Below are 23,003 nucleotides of genomic sequence, written 5' to 3'. Positions count from 1 at the left end.
ACAAAATACTCAGGGCCGTCCCTCGGCAGGACTCTTGACAATGGTTCGAATCTCACGAGTATGGTCTACTCCTATTTGTCTTAATCCTAATCCCTACGTCCAAGGTTTAATTATGCAAGCATGTTCAGATACTCTAAACACAGTTGCAACTCTGTTGATCATAAATTGTTACTGGAATCCGGCCAAAATAAATGTTACCACAGCGATCAGCTGTTTAATGGAAGAGGCAGCCATGCACACAATAACTTGAGCATTATATGCTGTGGTGACCTCAATGGCTCGTGGTTTAAATACGATCTCCCCAATCAAGCTTATAGCCAGATTCCATATGTAGAGTTAGGCGAGAAAGAACAACGTTGGTCAGATATTATGGAGACGTTTGACTGCGTTTTGTTGAACGGCAATGTGCGTGGTGATATGCCAGCTCAGGCCACTTGGCATCGTGAATCCACGCACAGTATAATTGATTATTTTTGGGTGTCTAGTAACCTGGGGTCAAAGATTCTGACACTGCAATCACTGACAACGACTAAGAGCGATCATTCGCTGTTGAAAGTGAAATGTCTTCTGACGGTGTCTGATACTCTGTCCCCATAACCAGCAGCAGTTGAAGTAAACATGGGTGGAAATCGATTGAGACTGAGCGCAAATGAGATCCGTGCCCTAACGGCTAATCTAAGTGATTTGACTGACGCTGTAGAATACACTCCACTGCTACAGAATCATATCACCTTGATCAAAGACAGCGCTCAGCAACATAAGCTGCACACCCACCCTTTTAGTAAATTGCTGGATGATGAAAAGAAAGTTCTAAGAAAAGATGTCCGTAAAATAAAAATGCAAAAAAATGTATCACCTAAGACAATGTTGGAGAATGTGAAGGCCAGACGAGTTATTTATAGAAACTGGTTGAAATCCCACAAAGCGATTGTAGAACAGGATTCTGCCGAGCTTATGATGAAACTGATGGTTACTAAGAACACACGCGACATCTGGCGAATATTAAATAAGGGCCCCTTCAACGGTTCCAATTCTACGCAGAACACAATTTCTGGGGATACCTGGTGTAAACACTTTAGGTCAGTGTTCAATAGCCAGCTGAAGGTTCCTAAATGGAAATCAGTGGCCAGATTGGGTTCCTGGGATGTCCAGATGTCGCTGTCAGACATCATTGACGCTATTAAGGCACTAAAAAATTCTCGTCCTGCTGGTCCGGATATGATAAGTAATGTCAGACTAAAAAAAAATCCAGAGATCTGGGCACCTTTCATTGAATGTTTGTTTCACAAAATCACAAAATCCAAGTGCTTGCCTAAATCGTGGCTAACAGCAATCGTAATTCCAATCCATAAAAAAGGCTGTTGGGACGCACCTGAAAATTATCGTCCCATTGCCCTATTGGACACTATTGGAAAACTCTTTGGTTCCAATTTGAGATGAAAATTGGTGAGTTGGGCTAAAAAGACGGGAATCCTTGACATCCGGCAAACTGGATTTTCAAAGGGTACAGGTGTGGAAGTCAATCTTTCGATTTTGACAGCTCTGGAATATCATGCATTACAGAGTAAAACCAAATTGCATTTAGCCTTTATAGACATGAGGCAAGCTTTTGATGGAGTCAACCGGCAGATGCTATGGGCCAAACTAATGAAATGGAAATGTCCTATGGGCCTTCTCAACCCAATAATGGCACTACATACGGAGACCTCTTTTAGAGTACGCCTTAACAAACAAGGCATATTATCTGACAGCATTCCAACGACAAGAGGTGTCAAGCAAGGCTGCCCATTGGCCGCGGATCTGTTCAAACTATTTCTTGCAGATCTCCCATTATTCTTGGAGCAAGCACACTGTTTTCCTCCATGTCTAAACGGAACTCCAGTTCGGTATATTGCATATGCTGACGATCTCGTTCTGATCGATAGAACACAAATCGGCCTTCAACGTCTTCTAAGTTGCCTGCATGAATATATAGTTGCAAATGAATTGGCCATTAACACAGATAAAACTAAAATTGTGTCGATTGGTTCGTTAACGAGTAGAAGAGATCGTGCATTCAAATGGGCGGTAGGTGGTCAACACTTAACGTCCGTTAATTCGATTCGCTATCTAGGCATCGAATTCAACAGTTCAATCGGGGAAGTCCAATGGCTAAATGCGTTGAAACTGAAAGCAGTAAGACTGGCACTGCAAGCAGCCCTGATCAATAAAAACTTTGGTAAATTTTCATTATCCCCGGTGATAATGTTTTACCGTCAAATGGTTGTTCCTATTTTAACGTTTGGTGCAGAAGTGGGATGGAACATCAGTGAACAAAATTGGAATACTGTAGAGGGTCTTTTTTGGAAACGGGTTTTTAACCTCCCAAATTGTATTCCAATTATTGCAATACGCCACAAACTTTCGTTAAATTCTCTTTTTTCAAATGTGGTTTGGAAGTCCATCTCACTTTGGCGTAAGATGAGAGAAGTGGGTGGTGCGCCAGCATATAGAATATTTACCGCCTCTGATGATTCAAAAATTAGTAACCTGTTGGCACAATGGAGCTCAAGAGTGCAAGAGTGGATTGCAGCAGCTGACATTAATAATTTCGACCTGTTCTCACGCCCAAAAGTGGCAAAAAGAAAATTTGAATCTTGGGCATGGATCATAAATGTGGAAAGATACTCAAATCTTGATCTCTCCAATAAGTTAGGTAATGCTAAAAAAAAATTAAACTGTCAACAACCTTACCTCCTGCAGTGCTACAATCGCCATTATCGGGAACAATTTCTTAGTTTCCGCTTAAATACGTTGAATACGAAAGAAATTCTTTTCCAAAGAAGGCAGCCTGCTATAAACAACAATCTATGCCGATTCTATGAGGAATAGGTTCAATCATTGAAACACCTGATTATAAGCTGTCCAGCAATTGTTAATTTACGTTCTGTCCTCCTAGGCGAATATGCCCCGCTAAATGATGATATGATCGCCTGGTGGTGCCTGATATCCTCAGGCCAAAACATTAAACATGTTTGTGCGATTGTAAATTTGATGAACGCTCTCTTGAGATGTCCCCCGTAATCAGGAGGGGTGCTAGGCTGATGCTTGAAATGTGTAACTATTTAACTGATAAGTCGAATGTTTAATTGACTTTGTCTGTCTGTTTTCTTGACTATTAAGTGCCTTATATGTTACGATGTTGCGTAGAAGAACTTTGTGGAAAGCATAATAAGACATAATGATGATGTTGATAACAATGATATGTATTGGATGTTTAGACGATTTGAAACAAAAGTTCTCTTTTCTTTTCTTTTCTTCTTTCCATCTTAGTGTTGGAAAGAGAAAGGAGAAAAAACGGTAGTTTTTCAATAAAAAAAAAAAAAAAAAAAGATACTTTCATTCAGCTGTGTGTAGAGAGGTGCTAGGGTGGGGTTCTGAACGAATTCTCAGGTGCGTCTTTATAACAGAGGTGCTCTGGGTAGTTTGTAAATGCTGCTAATATCCAGCCGCGTTAAGCAGTCGGCAGCTCAGGGGTGTGTTGGTGTTGGATAAGTCGCTATATACTATCCTTAAATATAAGGCTTTGGCTTATTGTGTATCTATTTTAATACTGAAAATTATTAATATGCCCTCTAAAGTAAAAGGTAAACTAAATAATTACAATTTGCACAAGAACAAGGATTTCAATAGTAAAAAAAAACTAATTTTAATATCCACATGGTGAGAAATGGAGAATTGGTGCAGGATAATAACCTCCTCTCTGTGCATGATGAATGCAGTTTGAGGGGGAGCATTGCATCCTTTCTCCATGCTGAGTCTACCATTAGGGGATATGAAAATGTGTTTCTGTGGTGGGCACTTCTGGGCCTGTTGAACATGAAGAACAAGAAAGCCCTAAATCTACCATCATTGATTCAAATTCCTTATTGGAAATGTGCTATTCCCTACAGTAACGTATCGCTGCTGCAGTTGATGAGCCGGGGTTGGTGAGAGGGGTATCACAGAATATCAAAGAGAACTTGGCATTGCCTGGACAGGATCCATACAGGGATAATAACTGTAGGCTATCAGCATCTCCTAATCTTTTCGTAGAATCTGACATGGCTAATGTGACAGAAAGCTCATGTCCCGATAATGGGGCCTTGGTAGAGATACAATCTTTCATGTTGACTTCTCAATCATACTACTTAAGTTATGTGGACAAAATGAGAATGTTAAAGACTGTGGTGTGACTGCAAGAGTCTCAAGCAGTTGTGTAACTGGGAATTCAAATGATCCGTTTTTTGTTGAGGGGGGAATATGGTCATGATGTCTCCTTAGAACGTGGTGGCAGTTGCGCAATCATGTTGAAATGAAAGAGTGGTTGACCCGGTTCAGGCTGATAATAATGCTTCTGTGGTATCAAATATCTCATTAGAAATGTGTTTAACACGCAAACAAAGGAGAAAAATCAAACGTCAGTGTGATATGTGTACAAGGGCCAAGCAAAACCCAAAACCCATTAGCCTACATCCATCATTGAGCCCAAAGGCATTTCCTATTAAAGGTAAGACATTAGAAAAAATCCACAAGAAAAGGAGAATGACTAAGAATATAGGAACCCTGACTAGCTGGTTGGTAAAAGAAAAATGGACAGGGATAAATGCTGCCCAAGCTGATGGACTGCAAAACACAATGTCAGACCTTGATAACAAGTGTTAATTGTATAGATCACTGTTCCACTACTGAACGCCCCACTAGAGATATAGAATGTGTCTCTAATGCTAATTGAGAGGTGAAACCAGATAATCTGGTTGCTATTGAACCCACTACTAATTCTGATAATAAAATGATTACCATAAAAAAATTTCACCAAAATAAACAGAGATAAGGGAGTGAATCGGTGCCTCGAGTGAAACAATTTCTACTCTTGCGTGCACTAGAGTCTAGTGACTTGGATTTTGTAGAACCTATAGAATGTGTCAATCCTAATGTAACTAGTATCCATTGATATATAGCAGAAAAGGCTATTATGATGCGTCCTCATGCATGTTATATTTTTGATATTGAGATACTAACTGGATGCTGCAAAGGGTACATTAGCCCCAAACAGTAATTATAATAGCCATAATGTATTGGGAAATCTACAAATAGCTACAAATGTGGACAGGAAAAGGGTCCCTAGAGACATGATGATGCGCAATGTGTTTTGAAATGGCTTCTAAATTCATGCTCTGACAAAACTACCTCACAAAAACATTTCATATGGTCTCTGTGCTCTCTCCTTTCTCCTCCTCTCCCATTAATGGTGGCACCAGTTGGGATGTCCTCTTGGCCCCCTTCCGCTCCTCTAAGGCCATCATTAATGTCTACGCTAATGGGACCATCTTGGTCCAAGGCCCTCAGGCCAACCTTCACCTCTTTGATAGACGCTTCCCACACCTCATCAACTTCCTCTCCTCTCCTGCTGTCCCCCCTCCTCTATCCTTGGCTACCTTGCCTCTACCCTCCCTCCCTGCCCCCTCTCGTGCTCCTTCTTCACCTCCTTCTTCAACACCTCCGCAGGGCGTACCTCTGATCTGTACCCCTCCCCGGAAGTTCTTCAAGGATGGCAACCTTCTCCACATTGCCACTCTAAATTCTCGCTCTGCCATCAAGCACTCCTCTGATATCTGTCACCTTCTTGAGGAACTGGACCTCGACGTCCTCTGTCTCACTGAGACATGGTTCACAGCCAGCTCTGCCACCAGCTTTGACACACTCCTACCTGATGGTTACAAGATCCTCTCCATGCCCAGGCCTAACCGTGCAGGGGGTGGTGTTGCCCTTAACTTCCCTGAGTGGATTCCTGCCACTGTCCCTCCTACGCAGACCTACTCCTCTTTTGAATGTCTTGTCTGCCGACTCTCTCTCTCTCCTAGCCATTCCCTTACCGTGGCTACTATCTATCGGCCACCTGGTCAAATTTCCTCCTTCCTCTCTGAGTGGGCTGACCTCTCCTCCTCACTCTTGTCCTCAACCACTCAACTCCTCTTACTTGGCGACTTCAACATCCACCTTGATGCCTCCAGTCCCCCCACTAGTCTCTTTCGTGACCTCTGCGACTCTCTCTCACTCTCTATTCTCCCGTCTGGGCCTACTCACTCTGCTGGGCACACTCTTGATGCTCTGATCTCTTCTGACCTTCCCCTCTCCGTCCCTCTCTCCACTCCTCTCTCCTGGAGTGACCACTTTCTCCTATCCTCCCACCTCACCCTCCCTACTCCACAGGCAAAGCCACCCTCTTCACTGCCACCCACCTTCTCGGTCATCCGACCCATGAAGCGTGTGTCAGTTGAGGCTTTCGCTGCTACCTTCTCGCCCCCCCCCTGCCCCTTCGGCTGACTCCCACCCTGACACAGCCCTCTCCATGCTCCACTCTGCTATATCTGTTACTCTTGATGTCCTTGCCCCCGTCATGAGAATCCGCCTGAAGCCCAAAGCCAAATGTAACTCCTGGTCTGACTCGGATCTCGTCACCCTAAAACGCAAGTGCAGGGTTGCAGAGAGGAAATGGCGTGCTTCATGTTCATCCTCTGACAAACTGGCCTGCCGCCTGCTCCAAAGGCAGTACCGGCTCTCCGTTCTCACCAAGAAGAGAGCCCTTATCCAAGCCCGCATCTCTGCGGCATCTAACAACTCCGCCGAACTCTTTAAAATCTGCAAGGAGCTGGCCAACCCTGTTGCAGTCTCTACCTCTCCTGTCCCCTCCCAGGCCCTCTGCAATGCACTGGCCTCTCACTTCATCTCTAAAACTCAGGACATCCTGTCCTCGCTCTCCTCCTTTCACCTCCCTCCCTTCCCGGCTCTTCCTCTGGCCCTTCTGCAGTCACCCCTCCTCCCTCTTTCTCTGCCTTTCCACTTTTCTCTGCTGACGAGGTTTCCAGACAAGTCCGATCTATGAAAGTCTCGTCTAAACAGGTTCACCCCTGTTCCTCCAAAACTATCAAGGACCACATCGACTCCCTGGCTCCTGCCCTGGCTGACTTTTGCAACCACTCCTTCGCCTCTGGAGTCTTCCCTTCCCCCCTCAAGCACTCCCTTGTGCACCCTCTTCTCAAGAAACCCTCTTCCGACCCCTCCTGCCCGGCTAACTATCGCCCTATCTCCATCACTCCCTTCCTGGGCAAGCTCCTGGAGAAACTGGCCATCTCCCAGCTTAACCTCCATGCTGAATCTGTTGGTAGTCTTCATGACCATCAATCTGGCTTCAGAGCTGCCAGAAGCACGGAAACTGCTCTCCTGAACATCCGTGAAGACCTGCTCTTGAACCTCGATTCCAACACTCCGTGTGTTCTCATTCTGCTCGATCTCTCCTCTGCCTTTGACACTGTCAACCATGCCATCCTGCTCAACCGTCTCCGTGTAAACCTGGGTATCACTGGTCAGGCTCTGGCGTGGCTGACCTCTTTCCTTTCAAATCGACCCTCCCAGGTCCAACTGGGGTCCTTCCTCTCCGACATCCTTTTCTCCACCTGTGGTGTCCCCCAGGGATCTAATCTCTCTCCCTGGCTGTTCAACCAGTATCTGCCACTCCTTGCCCACCGCATTGCCACTCTCTGCCCTAATTTCCAGTGCTATGCGGACGATACCCAGCTCATTTTCAGGCTACCCTCAGCCTCCCCCTCTCCTTCCCTCATCTCTGACTGTCTGTCTGCTATCCAGGAATGGTGTGCCGCCAATGACCTCTGCCTTAATGCCAGTAAGACTGAGATTCTACTCATCGGTACACCCACTCCCTCCTTCCCTGCAGCTCTCTGGCCTGCCTCCCTTGGCCCCCTCCCTGCTCCTACCTGCAAGGCAAAAAACCTTGGGGTCATCTTCGACTCCACACTCTCCTTCTCTCCTCATATTTCTGACGTCGCTAAGAAGTCACACTACCAGCTGCACCTCCTCAGAGGTATTCTTCCCTTCCTCTCCTTCCCCCAGAAGCTCACTGTCTCCCGAGCCCTGGTTCTCTCGAAGCTGGATTACTGTAACAGCCTCTATCTTAATCTGCCTGCCTCCACTCTCCGCCCTCTGCAACTCATCCAGAACAGAACTGCGAGACTTGTCCTTGGCCTCAAGGCCAGGGACCGTATCTCTCCAGGACTGAAATCTCTACACTGGCTCCCAGTGGCTGCAAGGATAAAGTTCAAAACCCTCTGCATTGTCCACAAGGCCTTCTGGGGCCTGGGTCCTAAATACCTTCAACTCTCTCTTCCCAAATATCTTCCTTCCCGAGCCCTTCGCTCATCCGCCTCCAACTCCCTCAGGGTCAGCCGCTTCTCGAAGCAACGAGCTGGGGGTAGATCTCTCTCCGCGGAAGGGGCCTCCCTCTGGGACAGCCTTCCTGCCTCCCTGAAACTTGAGGAGAACCATCTCCGGTTCCGGAAGCACCTCAAAACCTACCTCTTTGCTTCTGCTTTCTCTCTCCCTCTCCCCTGCTGAACAGCTAATATCCTTCACTGAAACTGCACTGATTCTGCAACTGGACCACTCTTAACGGCCTCGGTCCTGGGCCCAGCCACTCTCCACTTGCACTGATGCACTGGAACCCCTCTGCACTGCGGGACTGTCTCTGTATCCCTACAGCCCCCCCCCTTTCCCAGCACTTGTTCTGCACTTACCTTGCACTTGCCACCAGCTGGCCCTATTTATTTATTACTTTACGCCACTTACCTTGTACTGCACTTCCCCCCCTCCCCTTCCCCTTGCACTTTTCCCCCTCCCCCACCCCTGCACTTGCACGATCTGAATGACACCTGGCCTAGTAGGATCGTTGTCTGTCTCCCCTTGTTCCTCCCCTCCCTGCCTCGTCGCGCCTTGTAACACCTGTGTATAGGCGCGTTACAAATGCCATATCATATCATATCATATCACAAGCGTGAAGATGTTCTGTGGTAACTTGGAAAACTCATGCGTTTAGCCACTTATTGAATGAGGCAGGGTCTCTTGATATTTTGTTGGATATTTCTATATTTTTATCACAGGAGATCTGGTTATTATCCAATCTATACATTGATGGCTAGCCAATATTTCAAACCAGTGCAAAAAAGGGTGAACTGAGTTGGCCTTATGAGGGCCTGATAGTTGGAGAGAAACATTCTGTGACAGCTGTCAGATTTAAAACACCAAACTGCGAAGATAACATTCTAGCCATTGAAACTTAGAATGGTAACCTGGTTAGTTCTCATAGAAAACGTGGTGCCTTTACTGAATTGTGGGGGATAATGGCGATTTTGTACTGCTTAGAGTTGATCTAAATGCACGTTGTATGTGTGATAATGAATCCATTGAAACTGAAAAATTAAGAGAAGTAGTATTATGGTCCAGAGTGCTGCAAATACACAGGGGAAGAAATGGCTAAATGTCCTAAAAGAGTGGGATTTGGTTATGCTAAATGGAAGCACTGTTGGGGGATTGCCCTGATAATTATACCTTGGTGCGTAGGAAAAAGAAGGCCACTTTAGATTACTTTTTTGCCAGTAAAGTATCTCTCATGTAGATGGATTAATTGCGTACAAGAATTGCTTTCGTGATCATGCAGCACTTATCATTCATTTTTTTCCCTGTACTTTGCGATCATCATAATGAAAATATTGGGGAAGTGGATGTTAATCATGCTGGAAGTAGTATCAGCTGGACAAGTTAGAATGCTGCTCGAGCAAGTAAGTTGACTGGCAAATATGGTGATGGGTGTTTTTGTCATCTTGAGCAATTATCTGCTGATGAGATAGAAAATTGGCTGAATGATTTTACTACAGGAATAACAATACATAAAGGCTATCATGCTGTCCAGGATACTAAGGAGGCATCAATAGGGGTTGACAGGGACATTTTGAACAGCAAGCGTCATTTGCATAGGTAAATCCGATACACAAAGAAAAGCATCTATGACATGCCAGCCCTAATCAGGACTATCAAGAAAATAAAAAAATGGATACAGAAACTGAATTAAGTGGTGTAGAGCTTCTGATAAAAATGTGTAATGGCAGAAGATGATTGCGGTATTGAGCTCTTGTGATATGGGAGTAATATGGCAATTATTATGGACAGCAAAAGGAAGCCATACTGGACTTGTCACAAACCCTGTAAGTGAGGGGTAATGGCGAGAACATATCAAGCAGGATTACAAGAGCAATGCAAGCCCAGGAAAATCTTAATATTGTATCCATTAGGCCTAAATTAATGATAGATAAGGACAATATTTTAGCTAAGACTAAAATATTGAAAGCCCCATGGTCTAAGGGCCTAACAAACATAATCCTTATAAATTGCACTAAATAACCCAGATAACATTAGTCCCAGCTTACCACTGAAGGGCTCACTGACACAGCCTACCAAAGGAGCATTACTGAATGTCAGGTCCCTTGTAGCACATGCATCAGAGATTGCCGACATTATTGTAAACAATAACCTCGAATTCCGCGTAATGACAGAAACTTGGCTGCACGAGGCAGCAGGCCCCTCCATTGCCCTAGCCACCCCGGATAATTACTCCATTCTCCGTGCAGACAGACCCACGGCTCACAAAGGATGAATAGCCATCATCTTTAAAGCCACTCTCAACATAAGACTCGTCACCCCTATGTTGCCATCATTGTGTGAACTCCTCTCAGTCAAGTTCCAAACTTCACCTATCAATACTATCACACTACACAGCATTTACAGGCCCCCGGGACCCCCTGGATCCTTCGAAGAAGACATCACAGCCTTAGCAGCTGACACTACTAAACCTATGGCACAAAACATCATTTTAGGAGACTTCAACCTTGGTTATAATGACACTAGTGACCCGCACGCCTCCTCCCTACCCTTTGCACTATCAGAACATGGCTACACCCAAATCAGTTCCAAACCCACCCATGAAAAGGGTAGGATAATTGATTGGGTAGCGGTTCTCAATTGCAACACTTCCCTATTAGAAACTACTCCACTAGTATGGTCAGACCACCATCTTATCACCTTTGAAATGAACATCAACAACCTGGAAAAGAAAAAGCCCACCATTGCTCCCCCTCTGCCTCACAAGAAATAAACGTAACATCACAGTAGAAGCCTTAGTTTCCTTGGTAGCCCCCCTACTCAATGCCGTACCGGAAACCAATGATCCTAATACCCTGATGACCGCCTATAATGAGTTCATGACCAAAGCTATTGATGCTATTGCCCCGCTAAAATTGCGCAAAAGTAAACCCATAGCCCATCTCAACTCGTGGTTCACTCCAGAGTTAAAAATACTCTGTACAGAAAAAAGAAAATTGGAATCACGCTGGAAATCCTCCCCCACACCTGAAAACAAAACAAACCTTGCCATCATCACTGCCACTTACAAAAATAAGATAATCCAGACCAAAAAAGAAACCTACAATGACAGAATAGCCGAAGCCAGCTCCAGTACTAAAGAACTATTCAATATCCTAAGAGAACTTGAGAACCCCAACCCCACGCCAGATACATGCACTAAGGATAAAGCCTGGTGTACCAGTACACAAAACACTCTGTCCAACAAAATAAAAGGACTTCAGACCAAAATAGCCGACAAAAGATCCCAATTTACAGTCAACACTCCAGTACCAACCCCCACCTCACACATTAATTCAGGCTTCATGTTTAAAAAAGTTACGATACCCGTAGTTCAAAGAATCATTGCGTCTCTCAAACCATCTAATTGTAAGGGCGATAGCTGCCCGTCCCAGATCATAAAAGATGCAGCTAGAGACCTAGCACCATTCATTACTAAGCTCATAAATTCCTCTTTCGCTAGTAACTCCGTCCCAAGTAATCTTAAGCAGTCCTGGGTTCTACCGCTACTAAAGAAACAGACCCTTGACCCGGCTATACCCACTAACTACAGACCAATCATGACAGTCCCCTTTTTACTGAAAATCTTGGATAAAATTGCCTAATTGCAAATACAAGACTATCTTGAAACTCACAAATTACTCAGAACCCGTCAATCTGGCTCCAGACCTCAGCACGGCACAGAAAGTGCCCTTGTTGATCTCAAGAGCCAGATTGAAGAATTGAAAGATAATGGAAAGATGGCCAACCTACTCCTTCGGGACCTTTCAGTGGCTTTTGATTTGGTGGACCATGTTATACTTTGCGACCACCTATCATCAGCAGCTCACTTCTCCAGTTCTGCAGTTTCCTGGATCCAATCTTTCCTCTCAAACAGAACAATGCGTGTGTTCTCACCTTTGGCAGCTGCCGATCCCATTCCCATCACCTGCGGAGTCCCCGAAGGATCATGCGTCTCGCCCACTTTGTACAACATTTTTACAAAGCCACTATTTGACAAACTGGACCGTGTCGGTGTCACCTGCACAAACTATGCGGATGACACCCAGATACTCCTACCCTTATCAGGAATTTATGATATAGATGTCGCACGGATTAACAAAGTCTACACCTTCATTCAGGCATGGATGGCCACACATGGCCTCTGCCTGAATGATGATAAGACAGAGTGGGAGTCATTCCGAGGTTGGAGGTAAGGAATTACTGGCACCGGTAAGGGTGCTGATGCCAGTAATCCCATACCTCCGTATTCCGAGGTCCCTTTGCGGGTCCTTCCTTACCTCCTGCTTTTAGCAGGAGTTAAGTACGGGACCCGCAAAGGTACTTCGGAGGTAATTACGGTACCGTAATTTACGGTGCCGTAATTACCTCCTTCCCCATTCCTATTGAGCCCTATGGGGCAGAAATGGGAATGGGGAAGGGCAAAAGGTGAATGGGGAATTACCGGTCCCTCCAACCCTGGAATGGACTGGTAATTACTCCATTCACCATGCCGGATTTGGGACAGTTTCGGAGGCAACCATGGAGCTAATTACTCCATGGTTAGCTCCAAACCCGGAATGAGGACCAGTTACTCCTAGTTGGCTCACCTAACAACCTGCTCAAACTTAGTCCTCACTATACAAGCATCCTCATTGATGGGAACAATATACCCATAGCCAAACATGTAAAAACTTTAGGTTTTTACCTCGATCTAACTAAACATATAAACATGACCTCATCTGCCATGGCCTACACTGGCAAACTGATTAGAGCCTGCAGATCTTTTCTTCCCCCCACTAGCTGCCTTACACTGGCGAGAGCGCTCATACAATCCAAATTGGATTACTGTAACAGTCTCTACCTAGGTGCCAATAAAGCCATTCTAAATAAATTGCAGATCATGCAAAACAACGCGCTCAGATTAGCGTTAAATATTCCCAAAAGTGAGCACATATCAGAAACTAGAAAGCAACACAAGTGGCTCTCTATACATGATAAAATTGACCTAAAAACCATCTGCCTCACTCACAAAGCGCTTATCCATCAAGCCCCCCCCCCCCTATCTCACAGACAAGTTCACATGGAAAGTGTCCAACAGAACCATTAGATCATCCAACAGACCATGTCTGGTGGTGCCCAGATTTAATTTAAAAAGAGCTGGTGGCTCTAGCTTCCCGGTATTAGCCACCCAGCTTTGGAACACCCTCCCTCAGAATATTCAAAATAAAAATGCCACAGCCTTAGATACCACTGACCTTGATGGACTGCACAATTTGTATATACGTTGCCCTGTACTTTTGCCATGACCTTAATGTTTGATTACATAATATGTATAACATGTATCTATCAGGTGCGCGATATAAATAAAGTAAACAAACAAACAATAAGTGATCCAGAGGCTTGGTATACAATCCTCGAAGTATTGTTTGGGAACACTTTGTCTGTAGGAGATATAGCAAAAACATGGAGATGTTTAATCCTTGTTCCTATTCTTAAACAGGGACTGCGTTATATTCAATGGAGTTATAGAATGTTACTGATGCTGGACATCACAGGCACGATTTTTACAATGTTCATACTAGATAAATTTCACAATTGGTCTGAGACAGTTCAGATACTGCACACATTTTAAACTGGATTCAGAGTCGGCTTTGCCACCACTCATAACCTGAGATTGGTGGATACGTTAATTGAATGGGCTAAGCAGAAGCATTCCCATATTTTGTGTGCACTTTTCATAGGCTTTCGAGCTGCCATTGACTCTGTAAATAGAAGTAGACTCTGGCAGAAGCTTGAGAGGTATGGCTGCCAGTGATACATGGTGCACTTCTAAAAATTGTTTCATGATAAAACCAGTCTCCAGGTCAGATTGGATAGCAGGGGGGCTTTGACATCCCTAGTTCAGTGGGCTTAAACAGGGATGTGTCTTGCCCCCCCCCCCGCCCCATTGCTTTTTAATTGATGTCTTGCAGATCCACCCATATGTATGTCAATTTCCAATTGACCTCCTAAGGTATCAACAGTCACATATTGTTTGTCTGTCATATGCAGATGATTTGGTAATATTGAACTACACTTTCTCTGGATTAGTAAGAACTTCCAGGGAACCGTGGAACTATGCTGGTGAAAATAATTAAAAAGTAAATAGGGAAAAGACTAAAATAATGCAATTCTCTGGCCAAATTGTTAACAGACCAAAGTTCATCTTTTCAGGAGGGATCATTGATTATACTGAACAGTACACATGTCTGGGCGTGGAGATTAACGTTAGAAAAGGTTACCTCAATTGCATTACAACTAAAAAAGAAAGTGTGCACAGCTTACCTTGCCAATATCTAAATTCTCTAAGGAAATGGCTGGTGTTAGTTTGGATGAAACCCTCCGACTTTGTAAGCAATGCTTTTGTGCAGCTATTTTATATGGTTTTACTTCAAGCGATTTGACTTGGCTTCGTGTGATAGAGGGCGGATTCTGGAAGAAAATCCTCTGTCTGCTTCTGGTGTCCCTATGGACATTTTAAGACCCGAATTGGGACTTGTTTCTCTTCAGGCAAATGCTCTGAAGAAGCAGAAGGATTTTCGTTTTTTAAAGCCATGACTAAACCTAGATTGCCTTTGCTGTCTACAATCAGCACGGTTATGAGGCAGCAAGTATGTGAGGCCCATATTAAAACTATCACTACGTTTTTTAATTTGATCAATTGGCATCTTGATTGGGCAGACGATGTCCATGAGTCGAAAAAATCCTATGTTACAAAAGTAGGGAAATGGGGTTGGAATCTGAATTTTTACCATTTGGCAAAGTAAAAAGAATTAGACCCTTACTGCACAAATGTTATATACTTGTAAAATTGCACAACCTTACTTGCTCCTTTATCCGTCTCTGAATGTTCGTAGGTTTCTGTTATTATTGGGCATAATTCACCTACCAGTGTTGGCTATAAATGGACCTGTATTGAAAGTGTCTGCTAAAAAAAGATTCTGTCGAATGTGAGACGCCGTCTGTGAAACTGCAAAACATGTCATGACGGAGTGTAAGGAACAAGGATCTACTTATATGTGCTTATTAGGGATATGTGTATATGAATATGATGCTGTTAAAGACAATTATTGCCTAAATTCTAAAAATAAGGTGTTGCATATAGCACTGTAGAAGGTTTGTCAGGTAGTCATAAAAAGATAACATATCTTGCGTATCTTGAACTTTATATTGCATTTAATGTTATATACTGTTGTATACTGTTTTAATTATGTATTATTTTTGTATGTTTTAAATATGTGAAAAGTTCATTGTGAACTAAACCACATTCAATAAATAATAAATAATAATTTACAGATTTGAGGATAGTTACTGGCAATTCAATTAACTGCTTAATTGAAGCCATGCCAGTCAGGGTGCAAAACATGACTTATGTTATTTATTTATTCATTTATTTGTATGTATAAAGAATGTATACCAATGTGCTGTACAAACAAATATATTCTGACACATAAAGTCAATCAGCAAGATGCTTCATTTGTAATAGAGGGGACAGAATTTGAGTATTTAATGAAGAGTGAAATGAAGAAAGAGTGGGGGTACAGTGTAAAGTCAGAGTGTGGGAATTTCAAAGTTTAGGAGCCAGAAGAGAAAGTGAGCAAAAGTAAGAAATGAGCACAAGCAAGGCATAAAGGAGGAGAGAAGAACAAGAAAGAGTGTGACTTTGAGAGTGAATGGAAATGGGGGAGCAACAATAATGAAAAACTAGGACATGAACATAGTTAAAAATCATATATAACTAGTAAAACTGAGTATGGGGACCAACAGAGACCAGTAAGAGTGAGAAAATATGAGTAAGGGGAGGGAGTCAGCAAAGAAGATAAAGGTAAATAGTAGTGTTAAAACAGAAAGGAGAGTAAAAATAGCATATGCAGGGGAAACCAAAAAGAGTGAGCAGCAGCAATAAAGTCTAAATACATGAGAGTGATGATAATATTTTAGAACTAAAGACCGTAAGAAAAGGACAGATTTTGTGCATGCTGTAGATCTGAAAACTACAAGAATGAGCGATAGAAGAAATGTGATCTGTACAGGAAATTGGGGAGCCAAATATGATGCAAAACATCCAGCCAAAGGAAGACAGATGATGAGAATAAGACAAGAAAAATAGATGGAGGGAGTGGACAGCCTTTAGAAGGACAGGAACACATTATTTCAGTTTTAGAAGGGTTGAGATGAATAGAGTGGGTAATTGTGAAGTTGATCAGAAAAAGGCAGAAAAAGAAAGAAAGATTTCAGAATCGTCAGCATAGACACAGCAATTTAAGCCAAAGTAAAGCTGTAGGGAAATCTATATCGAGGAAGAGAAAACAAAGAAAGAAAACTGCCACTTTAAAAGCAAGCATGTGAGCTGCAGCCTCTGTACATGTGACAAGTGTGCAATATTAACAGCACACCTATAATCATAATATATGTCCAAAGTAAAAGACAAGACACAAAAACAAATCTTTTGAGTAACATGAAAGAATCCATCAAACCTTTATTAAAATGGAGAACTGTCCGGTTTGAGATGAAAAGCGCTGCATGTCGAAGCAGAGAAAAAAAACTATGTAGGCCTTTCGCTGTGTATAATTTGTTGCACATGACTAAACATTATTTTTATATAAAGAAACATACAAAAATATCAAAAATAAGTTATGAAAGGACTTTGATTGCAAAGAAAAATGTGTTCATTGGTAGGTGACAATTGCATTAGAGAAAGGAAAGGAAGGAGACATTGGTGAATAAAGCCATATGGTATTCCTCCCCCAACACACCAACAAGAGTGGGGAGATGCTGGGCTTTCCCAGGAGAAAGGTGTGAATATTGGCTTTGAAGCTGTCATTACAAGATGAGGACTTTGCTTGGAGTTGATTCTCCGAAGCCAAGCACTGCAGAGCATAGCAAATGATAGGCATTTACAATTTTCATCTGCCACAGGCTCTGTGCTAAAGACCTTAAATATAAAATAAATAGTTCTTCTGCAGCAGGCCCCTCTCAAGAAATCAAATCCCCCATCTGTCAGGGCAAGTGTCCTTCACCCTTTTGAAGAATGGATGTCTGAAAAAGGAGCAGACAGGTCTTGGGATCACTGAAGGGGGCAGGATAGAAGTTTTAAACAGCTTTGCCAGTAGATTAACTTCAAAGATCTTGCACCATGACAACAGCATTCACAGTAGTCAGAAATGCCCCAGCCCTCTGCTCCAAAAGCAACTGATACCATATGTTCTATTACCGGGCAGAGAACCTGGAGATGTTGTGTAATATTTTGGAAATAAGAAATAAAAATCCTTTTGAATTTTACACTGGGAATCACTTTATCACTTGTATTGTTTGTGCAAAAGGTCCTAAACAGTTAATAAAAAAAAAAAATCTTTCAGTGTGAAACAATCTATCAGCTGAATGTAAAACAATATTTTTGTGACATTATCTTCTATGAAAATTAGGTGAATGTGGAAATATTTGCACAGAAACAGCACGCATCAGTAATTCATGTCTCTTAGCACCCGTGCCAGTAAGCCTGTTATTCTAAGATAGAAATATAATGTTTGTATTAAAGCATCAGTGTGTAAAAAATCAAAATGTGTAATTCATTCACCATAATGCGTGCCAAGTCTTAAATCACATCATTTGACTCACCGGAGTTAGAGCAATCTAATGAACTGATTAGTAACATGTTCACATGTGAGGACTATGATGTTATAGAAAGTTACAATTGTTTAATGTAAAAATCTCTGAGATGACATGACATCAAATGGGAGGAAAACTGGATGTAGAAGTCACTCCCATCAGATTGCCCTCTTCGTTAATATGCCCAATGAGTATGGAGGGGTTGGTTTAGTGTGATGTCACTTGTGGAACACTGTCCAATCACATGCATTGATCAATTAGATTAGAGAAATGATACACACCTCCGGAGGAAGAGTTTTTTGCTCTATAAAAGTTCAAATCCATAGATTCTGGAGAGACTAACTCACTCACTCGATGGAGGGGAAGAAGAGAAAGGAGAATTGATAACAAAAGAAAGGAGAATGGAATATAATAATTTCCTTTTGAACCCATTTTTGAATGACAAGCAGTACACTGCAAGAGAGGCCTATTTGGAGTTAAACACCTAGGCCTTTTTCAGTTGAAAAAGACACCAGACAGGCCCCAATGAAGAAAGAGAGAGAACGGGCTGAGGAGCTAAGTTGGCACTGCCTAACTGACTGATGTCCACATGTTCCCCAGGGGAGAGTAAAGCCAGACCTTAATAGGGCACCCACCTGCCTATATGACAGCCAAGAGAAAGTCCTATATATGTATAATGCAGAGAGGAAATATAGTCTATAGGTGCATAGATTAAATCCCAGCCCCTTTCATTTGTAAGTACAGAGGAGTTGGGCTATTTAAATTGGCAGTACTTCTGAGTTAGGAAGTATTTCAGAAGTGAATGTGCTTCAGTAATGAAGCATTTTGTAGCAACGGTGCTATGGTGTGTGTATACTGAGAGATCTCCTTACTCCTTCTCTGTGTAATGATCAAACACATGTATTTAGGGAAAATGAGAAATGTACAATTCTACACATGAATGCAATAGAAACACCACTGAAGCAAGTTTAGCAAACATACACTTTCATTGTGTAAGTGATTCACATGCAGGAGTGTTAAGTAGCATATATATATATATATATATATATATGGTAAAACGAGGAGTGGGGTGCACTCCAGTTCCCTGCACAACCTTCTCAGCCATTAGTGTTCTCCTCTGACCGGTTTCTGTGCTCTTACAAGTCATCAGGGAGGCTGTCTTAACTTGCAGCTCACAGCAGGTGCAGGTGATGATAATCAATGATTATTTCTGCTGCAAGGGCTTCTGGTAGATGTAGTCATCAGGTTTAACAAGGAAAAAGGTCACGCCCAATCCCACAGTGGAGAAAGGGGGGGAGTAGCCTGCAGTGAGGCACTCCAAAGCAGGGCATATATCACCCCGGTGCAGCACCCTATCAGGTCTGGAAGATTCCACCCTTCAAAATCCTGGAAATATGGTAAAACGAGTAGAGGGGCGGTCTCCAGTTCCCTGCACAACCCTCTCAGCCATTAGTGTTCTCCTCCGACCGGTTTCTGTGCTCTTACACGTCATCAGGGAGGCTGTCTTAACTTACAGCTCACAGAAAGTGCAGGTGATGATAATCAATGATGATTTCTGCTGCAAGGGCTTCTGGTAGATGTAGACATCAGGTTTAACAATGAAAAAGCTCACGCTCAATCCCACAGTGGAGAAAGGGGGGGAGTAGCCTGCAGAGAGGCACTCCAAAGCAGGGCATATATCACCCCGGTGCAGCACCCTGTCAGGTCTTGAAGATTCCACCCTTCAAAATCCTGGAAATATGGTAAAACGAGGAGAGGGGCGCACTCCAGTTCCCTGCACAACCTTCTCAGCCATTAGTGTTCTCCTCCGACCAGTTTCTGTGCTCTTACAAGTCATCAGGAAGGTTGTCTTAACTTGCAGCTCACAGCAAGTGCAGGTGATGATAATCAATGATGATTTCTGCTGCAAGGGCTTCTGGTAGATGTAGTCATCAGGTTTAACAAGGAAAAAGCTCACGCCCAATGCCACAGTGGAGAAAGTGGGGGAGTAGCCTGCAGTGAGGCACTCCAAAGCAGGGCATATATCACCCCGGTGCAGCACCCTATCAGGTCTTGAAGATTCCACCCTTCAAAATCCTGGAAATATGGTAAAACGAGGAGAGGGGCGCCCTCCAGTTCCCTACACAACCTTCTCAGCCATTAGTGTTCTCCTCCGACCAGTTTCTGTGCTCTTACACATCGTCAGGGAGGCTGTCTTAACTTGCAACTCACAGCAAGTGCAGGTGATGATAATCAATGATGATTTCTGCTGCAAGGGCTTCTGGTAGATGTAGTCATCAGGTTTAACAAGGAAAAAGCTCACGCCCAATCCCATAGTGGAGAAAGTGGGGGAGAAGCCTGCAGTGAGGCACTCCAAAGCAGGGCATATATCACCCCAGTGCAGCACCCTATCAGGTCTTGAAGATTCCACCCTTCAAAATCCTGGAAATATGGTAAAACGAGGAGAGGGGTGCACTCCAGTTCCCTGCACAACCTTCTCAGCCATTAGTGTTCTCCTCCGACCGGTTTCTGTGCTCTTACAAGTAATCAGGAAGGTTGTCTTAACTTGCAGCTCACAGCAAGTGCAGGTGATGATAATCAATGATGATTTCTGCTGCAAGGGCTTCTGGTAGATGTAGTCATCAGGTTTAACAAGGAAAAAGGTCACGCCCAATCCCACAGTGGAGAAAGGGGGGGGGGGAGTAGCCTGCAGTGAGGCACTCCAAAGCAGGGCATATATCACCCCGGTGCAGCACCCTATCAGGTCTGGAAGATTCCACCCTTCAAAATCCTGGAAATATGGTAAAACGAGTAGAGGGGCGGTCTCCAGTTCCCTGCACAACCCTCTCAGCCATTAGTGTTCTCCTCCGACCGGTTTCTGTGCTCTTACACATCATCAGGGAGGCTGTCTTAACATACAGCTCACAGATAGTGCAGGTGATGATAATCAATGATGATTTCTGCTGCAAGGGCTTCTGGTAGATGTAGACATCAGGTTTAACAATGAAAAAGCTCACGCTCAATCCCACAGTGGAGAAAGGGGGGGAGTAGCCTGCAGAGAGGCACTCCAAAGCAGGGCATATATCACCCCGGTGCAGCACCCTGTCAGGTCTTGAAGATTCCACCCTTCAAAATCCTGGAAATATGGTAAAACAAGGAGAGGGGCGCACTCCAGTTCCCTGCACAACCTTCTCAGCCATTAGTGTTCTCCTCCGACCAGTTTCTGTGCTCTTACAAGTCATCAGGAAGGTTGTCTTAACTTGCAGCTCACAGCAAGTGCAGGTGATGATAATCAATGATGATTTCTGCTGCAAGGGCTTCTGGTAGATGTAGTCATCAGGTTTAACAAGGAAAAAGCTCACGCCCAATCCCACAGTGGAGAAAGTGGGGGAGTAGCCTGCAGTGAGGCACTCCAAAGCAGGGCATATATCACCCCGGTGCAGCACCCTATCAGGTCTTGAAGATTCCACCCTTCAAAATCCTGGAAATATGGTAAAACGAGGAGAGGGGCACCCTCCAGTTCCCTACACAACCTTCTCAGCCATTAGTGTTCTCCTCCGACCAGTTTCTGTGCTCTTACACATCGTCAGGGAGGCTGTCTTAACTTGCAACTCACAGCAAGTGCAGGTGATGATAATCAATGATGATTTCTGCTGCAAGGGCTTCTGGTAGATGTAGTCATCAGGTTTAACAAGGAAAAAGCTCACGCCCAATCCCACAGTGGAGAAAGTGGGGAAGAAGCCTGCAGTGAGGCACTCCAAAGCAGGGCATATATCACCCCAGTGCAGCACCCTATCAGGTCTTGAAGATTCCACCCTTCAAAATCCTGGAAATATGGTAAAACGAGGAGAGGGGTGCACTCCAGTTCCCTGCACAACCTTCTCAGCCATTAGTGTTCTCCTCCGACCGGTTTCTGTGCTCTTACACATCATCAGGGAGATTTTGCAGGGTGAGACACCTTATATCTCCTTGAAGAGAGATACTCTTGCCACTGCATTAAAGGAGGAACTGGCTTATTGTTACTTTGATATATTCCAACATCCTAGTAAAAATGATAGGGTAAAATCCAAGGGTGTAACCCAACAAAGTGCTGTATAACCGCCCCAATGCCAAAGGTATACCAAAAGGATTGATGGAAATGTGGCTTTTTCTATGCTGTCTCTAAAAATATAAACCCTAGAATCCCTCTTCTAAAAACATCAAGGGAATTAAAACCACTATTAAAAGTAGAAAAGATGCGGGGAAATTGATTTCCCTTAAAATGGACTACATGTCCCAGAATCCTTCAAGGACTGTGATCATGAAGAGGACTGAAGAGGCATGCAGAAGTAAAGGGCAGGCATGCAGGGCTAGCAGCCTTTGCCAGGGTCTGGCAATTAACACTAAGGGCTTGCACCTGAAGCCAATACCATCATCTGAGAAGCATAAAAAGCTGCAGCAGGAAGGAGCAGTAAAAGAAGCTTAAGCAGGAGCTGGAAGTATGGCAGTAGTAGCAGAAGAAGAAGCAGAGCATGAGGCAGGCAGTTCACAAACAAAGAAGTGTGACCACTTAAGTGACTCAAAAACAAGAGAGGAGAAGATTTATCCTGCAGGTTATGAGCTGGTCCTGTGCTCACAAACCCTGTTGAGCTGTGGCTGCATTGGAAGAGACTGGGCGAGGTCAACAGTCTTTCCAGGTGTGCCTATTTGCCATGATTGCAGAGCTGAAGTTGTGCAGCTACACAAGGCCCAAGTGCAGAATCAAGCCGAGGGAAGCAGGAGACAAGGAAACTCTCCATGGTCGAGGCTGGATTGGAGACATCCTTACTGCAGAGGGGTGTGGGTCCCAAGAGTGCCTGAAGTAGTAGTACCAGAAAGAAAGTTGGGAAGTGGAAGCTGCCGACAATCGCTGTGATCTTGGAGCCTATGAGTAAAGCTCTGCACTCTGATTCACAAGAAACTCCTTGCTGGTAACCAGATAAATGAACACTCGCATGGAAGTGGGAGGGAGTAAAAGTTGTTTGTTGCTGTGGGAAATCTTCACAACAAAGGAAATGTATCCTGCACGTGTTTAGCACAAGTTAAAGTGCCCACATAGAAGAAAAGTCTTATATTTCCCATTGTTGTAT

The sequence above is a fragment of the Ambystoma mexicanum genome, chromosome 6p (genome assembly GCF_040938575.1).
Source record: "Ambystoma mexicanum isolate Mex_15411 chromosome 6p, UKY_AmexF1_1, whole genome shotgun sequence".
Taxonomy (NCBI): domain Eukaryota; kingdom Metazoa; phylum Chordata; class Amphibia; order Caudata; family Ambystomatidae; genus Ambystoma; species Ambystoma mexicanum.
Note: the sequence above shows the minus strand (reverse complement) of the source record.